Genomic DNA, 9,574 nt, shown 5'->3' with positions numbered 1-9,574 from the left:
TCCATGCCCTTTACCTACACACCTGGACCTGCTTCCTAGATGTAGCAGGACTGGGACGCTGCTGTGGAAATTGTGGGGATTTGGACTGGTGGTGGCACTGTGTTGGCCACCCTGGGGGACAGTGTTTTCTGACATCATAATGGATTATGATCATCAAATGTGATAGTAAAACTATTTTAAAGCCAGCGAGGCTTGGGCACTGACCAGGCAGGACTAACACTTAACCCAACGGCATGGGTGCTAGCTGCCTACCTTGAGGAAGGCCACAGAACATACAGACAGCACAGTGAAAGCAGAACCTCAGCTTGGTCGCATCTCCTCCAGATTGCATACAAAATGTCTTTGTTAGGAACTGAAAATTTCTGTTCCTCCACAATGCCTGCATTGAAGCTTTAACCCCCAAAGAAGCTATATTTGGAAATGGGACCTCTAAGGAAGTAATTGAGGTTAAATGTAAGGTAAGGTCCTTGTCCAATAAGATTAGTGTCTTTGTAAGAGACCCCAGAAGGTTCCCCTCTCTCCCTAAAGGTATATACCATGGAAAGGCCATGTCTGCAAGCTAGGAAAGAAGCCTCCATCAAACATCAAATCAGACAGAACCTTGACCTTGAACTTAGCCTCCAGAACTGTGAGAAAATAAATTTATCTGTTTCAGCCACCTAGTCTGTAGTACTTTGTTATAGCAGCACAAGCAAACCCATACAGGCTTAAATACATTCAATGCATGTATTTCTTCACCTGCCCACCTTATGGAGGGCTCAGAAAGGGTTGGAGGTGGAGTGCCACTGGCTTTGGTCCATCCTGGAAGTGACATATGGGCAGCAGACGGTGATGCCTCACAACCATGACTGACAGCAGCCTGACACCTCCTGCTCCAGAAAGGGCATGATCCAGAGTACACTTTGTTTTTCTCTCACAGAGCAGCTTCTAGTATAAGTAACAACTAATAACTGGAGTACTGTCCCTACCTGAGCTTGATTAGGACCTGGAGGTACTGGGACTCAACCTGAGTTCAATGTCACTGTCTCTTGCAGCTGCAGTAGCTCCCCTGCTTTCATTGCAAGGTTAGATGTTCTTCTCACAGTTGTTCTGTTTCATCGTGTGCATGTACGTGTTGCATGATGCCCATGTAAGCAGCTTAGATCCTTTTTCTTCTCCTAATTAAAAAGAATTCTCTGTATCCTGTGGGGTGGGGTGCCAGAGAGAAGGAAGTGAGATGCATAGGAAAGAAGGGGACTGTGGGGGAAAAATGGGAAATCCCAGGTCTAGTGGCCAATGCCTGTCATCCGTGGTTACACCTGTGAAAGAGACTCTTTAAGCCTAGAAATGCCTCAAGCCATTTACTTGGACAAGGTCCTCCCAGTTCGTTCAATTGTGCTATTTTCAGAAAAGGTGAAAAGAAGTGCTGCTGCAGTAAACCCCGGTCTGTCTTCAAGTCCCACAGCAGGGAAATAAATGAAAGGACAGGAGTGAAGAGGCCCAACACTTGAGAATGCCCACAGCATGCTCTGGTTTTCCCCTGGAGGGACCCAATGGTGTGCAAAGAGCTCACCATAAACAGAGGATGCAAATGGGTGTGCACACGTGTGGTGGCTTAGAGCAGAGGGTGTTTGATTGCGGAGATGATTCTATTGGTGAAGTTTGCACTCTCCCTCTCCGCTGGGGCAATTGGAGGGACTTCTTTCTTGGCTTCTCCAGTGTTTCCCTGTCCTTCTTAATCCATCCTTAAAATTTGGTGTGCAGAGACCCGGGCAGCTCTGCTCGCCCTCAGCTTGCAGCAAGATAATCCAGCCAGAGTCTGCTGCCTGAGAAGAAAGGGTCGTCTTGGCCACAGAGGAGAGGAGACACAGAGCTGAGGCCACAGATTCCAAGAAGAGCCAACACTGGTGGTGTTCACGGTGGCGCTGATGATTGGCAGCTGGCCTCTAAGAGGCACGTGTGCCGCTTGAATGTTCCAGTAATAATAACTCTCAGGCACTCACTGCACTATGAACCCCAGGTCAATCTCTGAGGCCAGAACTCTATTGGGATCTTTCAGGACAAGGAACCAAAGTGAAAGGCTTTGATATCAGACTTCCAAAGAAAGCCACATAGCAAAATGCCATTGCAGCCTGCAGCTCTGGTCCTTGGCTTGGAATTCTCTCCCATCCCCCGCAGAATCTCCTGGAGTCGAGGGGTGGGGGGAGGCTGGCTCTCAGCAGGTCCAGCAGAGCACGGTGTAGCCCAAGATTCAGAAGACTAAGAAGCAGTGGAAACTGTTTTACCCTGAAGGATGTCAAGACAGAGCTGAAAAGGAGATACAGGGAGAAGAGCAAGAAAGCAGCCCTGAATATGGAAGTTGCTGCTTTTCTTGGGCAAAGGTGCAAACTCCATAGCTCTGCCGTGACCTGAAGGCTGTCACCAAGCAAAGGGGGCAGACTGGCTTCCAGGACAACTCCTCAATGCCCAGCATTCAGGGCTGCTGTGTAGCTGAGCCCTTCCAAGAATGCCCCCTCCTGGTGACGTTCTCAAAGGCCAGACCACAGCCACACCAGAGGCGGTGGCTTCAGATTCTGGGAAGCTGCTCCTGCAGACCTGGGTCTACCTGTGCGAGCATCTCTCTCTCTTTTACCTCCTCAGTTCCCAAACAAGTGCTAGGTAAATTATTTTCCTAAGATAAGATACACCCTGGTAGAGTTTGCTTCCTTTTTTTTTTTTTTATTAACCCTGAATAATACTCTCTATGTCATCTGTATATTTATGATAGCTCAAAGACATGGGTGTGTGGATCTAATTAAAAATGTGAAAGGGTTTAGCAGCCTGCTGCCTCCCTGCAACTCTCTGGTTGCCAAATCTTGGCAGCCGTGTTGAAATGGGGCCAACTGTTTAGTCTTCTGCTGAACGGCTGCCAGGGCGCAGTGCATTGTGGGGCGAGGAGCAGAGCTTGGAGGTGCTGGTGGAGAGGCGCCTGCATGGGGTGAGGCCCGGGTCCTGCCACCCAGAGGAAACCTGAGCCGCAGCAGCTCTGGCTCCCTCTCTGCTGCCCCTCCCCACTGCTTTCCAAGGGCAGGTGCTGAGGCCAGTGGCCTGGTGGGTGACCGCCCTCCAGGTCCTAGGAGGAAATTGTCCCCAGGGTGTTTGCTGGCTTGCAGTTAACAGGAGGCCTCTTCAGAGGAGAAACTTCTCCATTTCACATCAGCGTCTCTGGGTGAGTTTCTGCTCAGCTCCAGGCGTCTCCGCTGTAAGTCTGAACCTCCCTTCATGGCTCGTCTGTTGTGCCAGATCTAGCAACCTTACTGTGCACACATGTCGCTGGGGATCCTGAGGAAATGAGGGATTCTGATCCAATAGAAAACGAGAGAATTCATTTTGCTGAGCTCAGAACTTACTAGAATTGCTTACGTCCAAGTTAGAACTCCAGATTCCAGCCTGAGTCAGGGACGTGGGGCTCTGGAAAAGGACACCTCGGTGGTTTGCAAGGAGAGAGAAAGTGGGCAATTCAGAGCTGGGCACTCTCCATGATGGGTGGACAAGAAAAGTGAAACTGAAACAGATCTAAGGCAGGGTTATTTTTTTATTTCCTCAACATGTGCCAAGAAAAACAACAACAATAAAAAAAAAATTAAACAGGAAGAAAGGATTGCATTCTTTCCATGCAAAAAGGCTCTTTTGCCAAGTAAAAATTCAGCTCTTAAATGATCTTCTAAGACTCTTAAGAAGACAACATTGCCTTCAACCTCAAACCCTGGGTGTTACTGATTTTCCATAATACTTGTGATGCATTTATTTCAGAAGAAGAAGGAGAAAAGAAAGAAGAGGAAAAAGAGGAAGAAGGAGGAGGAGGAGGAAGAGGAGAAGGAGAAGGGGGAAGAGAAAGGGGGGGAGGGATTATGATTATTATTAGAACTGTAATGATGGTTAGAGGGAAAGATCTAACTATGACCTTCTGCAGGGAAGGGCAAGAGTGTGGAGAAAGCATGAATTTTGAAATACTTTCCTCCCAGGATGGGATTTGGCTCAGGCATTAGACTAAGGAAAAGCAGCTGCCATAGCTGGGCCTACGTGCCCCGTCTGTGAAATGGGGTGATGATGCTGTCATTGCAGTGCAGCTGGGTGCACTCTGCATGGGTTTGTGGAGGGGCTCCTACCCAGGGGGCCTTGACAGGCGTCTTACAAATCCAGAGCCTAGGCCCCAAGGGACCAGGCCATTACCCCAGATAGAATTGCATCCCAGTAGACTGCTCTGAGCACAAATGTATTCTAAAACCCTGGATGGGAGCTAATCACTGCGGAAGTCACAGAGCCTCTGTTCCAGATATCAGAAGAGCCCCAAAAAATGAGACCCTGGGGAATGGCAGAGAATTTTCTCCTTCTTTTCAAATGACAAATTTATACGTGTGAAAAGTTTAAAACGACATGCCAAATAAATCACGAGTAGTCATAATATAGCTGGCCACCTTTATTAGGAAACAATAAAATGCATGAAGTCGGTAGGGTGCAGGGAGGTGCAGGTCACAAGAGTCCCTGCACGATTCTTTCCTCCTGTCCTAAGTTGGCACAGCAGCTCCCTTGCTCGTGGTTTAGACAATGCACAACTGGCTGCTTCCGTCACAAAGAGAGAGACCATTTGCTGGTAAGATCCTCTGCTTTTTCTAGGAAAATTCCACTCCAAGATTCTGTGTGGACTCTCATCCAAACACATGGCAGGTGATCGTCTAAACCACCCAGGGAAGGTGCCAGAGGTAAACATCTAATTAATTAAAGAAAACCTCCCTCCCCACCCGAACCTGGAAAAGGCCCTGCCATGGAGAAGTGCTCACTCTCGCCAATGCACGCTCACACACGTACTTTCCAAACCGCTTCCAGGTGACTGGTCCGCAAGCCGGCCTGCCTCTGTTAATTAAAGTCTACAAACCTTCAAGCCCATCGCCCTTCCTTGGCTGTCTGCGTGGACCACAACCCCTACGCTCTTCCAAGCAACATTTGCTCCAACTTAATATTCTGGTGCTTTCGGGAACATTTAAAAATAAACCATTTTGGCACATTGTCAAAGTCTTGTCTACATTCCTTCATGACAACCACCCTAAGTGAGATTTTAAAAGCCAAAGGGAGGTGGGGGCGGGGAAGAAAGGAGTCCCCTCCCCCGCCTTTAGAGTGATAATTTCAGCTGGTGTCAAATGAGCGGTGCATCCGTCCTGTTTTGCCCAGGTTTAATTGCCCCTCAGGTGCTCTGGGCATCCTGGGTTCATCCTTGACTCCTTGTATCCTTCTCCTTTATTCTCTTCTTGGAGCCGGATCACCTTGATGGATGAGAAAGGGGCATTTGAAGGCCAGGAAATTTTTTTGCTATTGTTGTTTTGGTCCCCAGCTGGCCACAGGAGGGAGAAGGCCTGGACAGGGAAGGGGCCCAGGCGGGTGCTTCAGTGTCATTCCTGGTCCTCGCTGGTAATCGCTGCAAAACAATCCTGTCTGCTCCCTTCCCATCCACAACCAACTCTTCTTCCTGGTCTGTTGCTAAGAGACCAGCCTGTTGTTTACAAGATCCTCCGTGGCGTAGACTTCCATAATTTATAATTTATTATCTTAGTGTCAAAACTTGTGTTGGTTTTTATTTTATTTCACCATAGATCCAATAATTGTTAGATACAACAAAGGTCAGGCGTCTGCCGGTGGTGAGGCTGTGGCTTCCATAGTGTCCCTCGCCACCCCCATGTTTAGGTGCTGCCAAGGAAAACGCTATTATAAACTGAAGATGAATATCATTTTTTGTCCATTAACTTCACGCATTCTATGACTGCTCAGGTCAATGGATTCCCTCAAGATTTGCTCACTATTGAAAAACATGTTTCTGTCCAGCCAAGAAGGAAATGAATTGAAATGATTTCAATTATCCCAAGAAAGGCGGAGAGCCTTCCGCCGGGCACTCCGACACCTCGAGGTTCCACTCGCCAGCCTCTCCCCACAAAATTCAGGGCCGCAGATGTCTCCCTGGCGCTACCACACCTCCTGGGCCATCGTAGGGCTTCGGGAGACACAAAGCCACCCCGTGAGAGCATTCTCCTCCTAGAGCCATTCAGCTACTTCAGAAAGAAGCCAGGACATGGAAAGCAGCAAGGGTCGTTACAGGCAAAGAGCTCAGCATCACCTGGCCACTTACAGAAGAAGAGGAGGAATGGGAAACGCGTTATGATCGCCACTAACCTGTATTGTGCCAGGCCCTGGAGGGACTTAGAGAAAGCTCCTACAAACCCAGGGGGGGTCCCTGCCTCATCCCCACTGTGCAGACAACAACACTGGGGGCTCCATGACCTTCAATAAGGCACCAACGACACACAGTCATTAAGTGGCAGAATGGAACTGGGGCTGAGTGAATCTAGAGCACTTCTTCCCCCAGAAAAAAAAATATCAGCTCGGGCTTTGCAGTTTGTAATCTGTTCAAGGAGGTGAGTCCGGCATGCATTTGACAGAGCAGGGAAATTAACACAGGTCCCTGAATTGGACACCACCTTATCTTGCAGTCCTGAGAATCTCTCTTGGAAACCACAGAGCATGAAAATTTCTAGGAAGGGCATTTTGTTTTCCCCATCAAAGGACCTGGGAAACCCTGATGGCATTTTTACTGGGAATTAGGTATTTGTTATTTTCAGAAGGCCATTGCGGCAATGATCCATACCCGAATTGTGCACCACTCAATTCCTACCCACTCCCCAGTGGGTTCATGGCTGGGACAGAGTACTACAGGAGGACCTCCCTGACGCTCTCCAGCTGGGCCTGGAGTCTCTTTTTGAGGACTGTGATGGAAAGAAGAGAGTAGACCAACTCGGGACCAGGGACCTTAAAGAGGCAGTCAGCACCTAGGACAGTCTGACCATTTCTCAGACCTGTTGTCCTTCAGCTCCCAAGCAGACTCCTTTTCCCACCACAGCACAGACATGTGGACAGAGACCCACGGGCACACCCTGAGCTATACAGCAGGGGAGGGCACCTCCCCCAGGTTAATTTGAGACCACCTCCCTGAAATTGGAACCATGCTGACGGGGAAGAAGGGGTCCCCTTATCTTAGCAGCTACATGATCTATGGGCTCCCTGTTCGAGATGAAGGATCAGGAGTTTGAGGTTCAATTCCTGTAAACTGAGGCGGATCATTTAATGTCAAGATTCCTAGTTTAGACATTTACAAACACGGGGATGATCATCACCTTCTTCACAGGAAGAGAGGATTAAAATTGAGAAATGGGTACGACACAGAATCGGAAGGTGTGGAACTATGCAAACGTGATGCTTTACTCGAACCTTGTGGTCAGTAAAACATCCAAAGCATGGTGGTCTCTCAGCAGTGTGGTCTGAGGACGGGGTCTACGGCATCACCACCACTGAGTGCTGTGGACATCTTCGACTCTCCTGCCTGTCATTCACAGCGCTTGGAGTGCAGGGGTGGGAGGACAGCAAATGTATCAAAAACATTCTCAGAAGTATCCACTTTTTATGAGACTAAAAATGAGGTCTGTCTTTTAACAAGATAAAACTCATTTTCCTTATTTGTAAATTAGGGATATTATCCCCTCAAGACTTGAGGCTGTCCCATGCCATCTGTCACTCATGAGGGACTCAGTACATATGGAGGAATAGAAGGTGAAACGTGGCATCCATGTCAGCAGACACCCACATTATAGTAGTGCAGACACAAAGCCCCTCTGCCCCTCCACTGAGGTTTACTCTTTCTTTGGGTGTATAACATCCAGCAAGCTAAAGCTCAGGAAGTAGAAGGGTCAGCCAACTGTTTCACCAGGATGCTGTCCAACCCTGAGCATGATCAACGAATAAAGAGAGTACGATGTAAAGAAGGAAGAAGCTCCTAGGGACCCAGGGTGAGTTTATGCAACTTTCAGAATTAGGTTCCCTACCTGAAACGGTGCCCCTCTGCCTTTCTGGGAAAGCAAACTCTTCCACCCAGAAGCCTTATGTGCCACCTGGGGTTTCCAGCTCCAGATACCCCCAACCACGCATCCCCCTCGTTGATATCTAAAGTCCACCGATCCCCTTTCCCAAGCGTATCTCCTCTGCTAATAGCTCTGGGGTGTCCAGGGCAGTTTCTGAAGATAGTGCTCTACACAGGGTGGGATGATGCCCCTCGCCTTCCCAGCAAGCTCTAAGGGTCCCTGCCCTGTGCTCCCTAGCACGAAACTGCACACAGAGCCTTCAGTGACTGCCCAAGGCCTATCCTGGGCCAGTGTCCTTGGATGAATGGCACCACACATGCCCCAAGCCCAGTCGACAATCCTACACCCCTTTACAGATTCCTTCCCCCACATCAACCCACCCACATAACGAGGACTGTGGATTCCACCTTTTCAAGTCTGTTCCATCTCCCAACCCACCACCTTCTCCCCCACCTCTCTTGGTTCTGGCTGCATCATCTCTTCTCTGGATGTGAAGTAAAACCCGAATTCAGCCCCTGCCATCCATTCCCAACCTCACAGGCAGGAGGATCTTTCTAAAGCAGCCACCTTACCATCAATTTTCTTTCTACGACTCCTCGGGGGGTTCCTTTGCTGAATCGGGGTCCTATGCAGAAGCCTAGGAGTGATTCACAGAGACCTCGTCCTGGTTTTAGATGACTCTGGTTCCTGGCTCTTGCACCTTCAGGCTTTGGAGCCATGCTGAGGTCCTCGAGTTCCTGCCCTGGGCTCTGCTCTCCCAGGGGTCATGGCCTTCACCCAACCTCTTTTAACCCCTGGCAACCTCCAGACGCCAGGGTCCAGTTTATTTCTTAGGGTGCTTTGTCTCCTTTGTTCACCACGGAATCCCCAAAGTCATGAAAGCCTGCAGGAAATCAGTGGAAACCTATTTGAACAAATTATTAATGGCTTTCTTTTTTCCTTGAGATCAACTCTGGGGTTTGAATTGGTAGAATTTTGCTGCAAAAAACTACATCTGTCTCCTTTTCCCACCCACCAATCTGATTCCTCGTCTCTCTCCTCCTTCGACATCCCTGGGTTCTACGTTCAGTAATGTGCTTGCTTTCTGCTTCTAACCTGTGCCAAGATTTCTTCCAAAGAGATTCCCTGTATCCCGTGGCTGCAAGAAGCTGGAGGCTTCTGTTTCTGACCCTTGGGTTCTGCTTAGAGGACCCACCTAGGACTCATGAACACCACGGGGCACTTTTATGTCACGTTGTCACAGTAATGGGGACAGACTATGTTGGAGCAGGTCTTCTGGGCTGGTCCCCACTGCTTGTATATGGTTCCTATCTTCCAAAATCATTTTGGCAGTTTTTAAGAGTAGATTTTTAGCCATCCCCCAAATTCAAGTTCTTCTGAGTAAAATGATTTTCCTAAAAAAAAAATAAATAAAATAAAATAAACCACTTTTCTGCCCCAGGCAAACTGCATTTTAGCATCATACATTTGTTCTGCTTTTGCAATCCTAAACCCTTGTGCCAGAGAGAGCAAATCCTCCAGCCCTTTGATCTTCACAATCCTCCAATTATCTCTCGGGTCCCCTTCTGTTGTCATTTAGGGTAAATACATACAGTTGGCCTTTGTATCTGTTCATGAAAGGTAATCTCACTTTTCTTCTAATTATTTCTGGGTCC

The 9,574-nt window shown here is 48.5% G+C and overlaps 1 long non-coding RNA gene across 1 annotated transcript; it reads left to right on the top strand.

The window, feature by feature from the left end:
* Positions 1–2,913: 2,913 nt before the first annotated feature.
* LOC110598953 (uncharacterized) lies at positions 2,914–5,031 on the top strand. Its single transcript, XR_002484854.3, has 3 exons — positions 2,914–3,187; positions 4,636–4,721; positions 4,846–5,031. It is a non-coding gene; the product is annotated as an uncharacterized LOC110598953 (long non-coding RNA).
* Positions 5,032–9,574: the final 4,543 nt, after the last annotated feature.

The sequence above is a fragment of the Ictidomys tridecemlineatus genome, chromosome 5 (genome assembly GCF_052094955.1).
Source record: "Ictidomys tridecemlineatus isolate mIctTri1 chromosome 5, mIctTri1.hap1, whole genome shotgun sequence".
In the NCBI taxonomy this organism is placed as follows: Eukaryota; Metazoa; Chordata; class Mammalia; order Rodentia; family Sciuridae; genus Ictidomys; species Ictidomys tridecemlineatus.
The sequence above is the reverse complement of the archived record's forward strand: the minus strand, read 5'-3'. Positions and strand labels throughout refer to the sequence as shown.